This window comes from Chelon labrosus (genome assembly GCF_963514085.1).
Source record: "Chelon labrosus genome assembly, chromosome: 20".
Classification (NCBI taxonomy): domain Eukaryota; kingdom Metazoa; phylum Chordata; class Actinopteri; order Mugiliformes; family Mugilidae; genus Chelon; species Chelon labrosus.
In genome coordinates, this window is record NC_140353.1 from 11,194,787 (window position 1) to 11,196,659 (window position 1,873).

The following is a 1,873-nucleotide window of genomic DNA, read 5'->3' on the forward strand; positions in this document are numbered from 1 at the left end:
TGTTGTTGTTTGCATTTCTGTCAGACTGAGGAGGCTGCAGTCTGGCGCCCACCTCCTTTGTCCTGCAATATAACTTCAAGGACATCACATCACGGGGGAGCCTGGAGGGAGGCAGGGTGATGTATCGCTACGGCGAGCACCACACCTATCCCATCAGAGGCGGGGGAGATGCCTCATATTTCACCGCAGAAGCTAAACTGTCATTATGTTGTTTAGCTCCTAAATTACGGCTCATCCGTGTAAATAGAAAGGATGGTGTCAGTGTCTCCTGAGATCGTTCTCCCTCCCTGAAAAGATGGCTTCAACAGAACTGGACCCACCAGTTTATTTACTTATCCAATAATGACTTGACATTTATAGACTCAAAATGAGCTGCACCCAGTGGCTTAAATTCTGACAGTCTGACACTTCTGTGAAGCCCAACACTTGATTTACACTGGCTGCTAGGAAGACTGTTCCGTCTAGACAGAGCCTGGTTAACCGTTCCCCTGGTTCGCCATGTTAAGCTTAGTGCCTCCTTAATGTAGCTTCAAATTGAGCAGAAGAACATGAAAGTGGTGCCAGTCTCAATAAATGCTGCATAATGAATTTAATAAAAAAGTCAGAATGATTTAGTTTTATGCCCGAAACTATTGAGCTACTTCATGGCATTTTCAGATGGCGTCTGTATATTTGGCGCTCATCTAAGTTCAGGTCTGAGTGGATCTCAGTAGAACTCCCTAGAAGAAGAAGAAACATGTCTGCTGCATGTGACTGTGGCTTAAGAGGTTAGGCTGGCTGTATGGTTGCCAGTACATTTTCAATTTTGGATTTAGTAACCCACTAAAACAACCCCAAATCATCTGTAGTCTCAAAACAACAACAAAAAAATCTTGATTGTTACGCGCCTTGACTGTACCCTGTTCAGCACTTTGGTCAACATTTGTTGTTTTTAAATGTGCTTTACAAGTAAACTGACATTGACATAAAACTTGTGGTGATGCAGCTAATAGTGGGTTGCAACAACAGGATCTGATGCACTGACACTGTGTCCGATCACTCTTATCCAGATCTTTTATACATTTCAAGTTGGGAATCAGTGATTTCCATAAAAATTTACTTTATACCCCAGGGTTGACTTCATCAAATGTGATATCTCGTCTCACAGATGCCATTGCCCTCATCAGGAATGAAGAGAAACTTCAACATTTAGTATATGGTCAAAAGTAAAGACACAACAAACATATTCCTGCTTTTATAAACTCAGAAGAAGTTACGATTAAATGTAAACTGATAAATAGTTTTCATTTATAGTATAAGAAAACCTCCTTCTACTCCTTCTAGAAACAGCAGCGCTTCCATTTGAGTATGTCAGTCGGTGTGTTCTGCATCTGAATTTTGTCAAGAGACGGGTCCTTGCGTCGTCTTTCCTCCTCCTTCTCCGTCCTTCCCTCCCTCGATCGTTTACATCTCTCCGCCCATCCGAGTATTGGCAACGTAAGGCGCACGGCGCGCAGCGTGGACTTGGAGATGTCTTGGCAGCATTACGCACGACGCCACGACAAACGCGACAGCCTCCCTTGCAGACGGACTGGACGCTCTCGAGTCGAACAGGACTTGACTTTCAACTTTTGATTCGGGCACCACTTCTTCGTCGCCTCTTTAAGACGCGTCCTCTCATCTTTTTCCCACCTCGGATCTTTCCTTCACAAGAAGAAGAAGCAGCAGCAGCGGCGGCAGCGGGTCTGGATGACTTCTCCTCTTGTCCTCGGGTCACGGTGACTGTTAACAGGAATGGAAACGATGTAAACAGCGCGGGGAGGAAACGAACTCTATAGAGGAGCAACAGTTTTTCTTTTTTTGTTGTTGAAGAGAGAGATCACAGAAAAAGAGG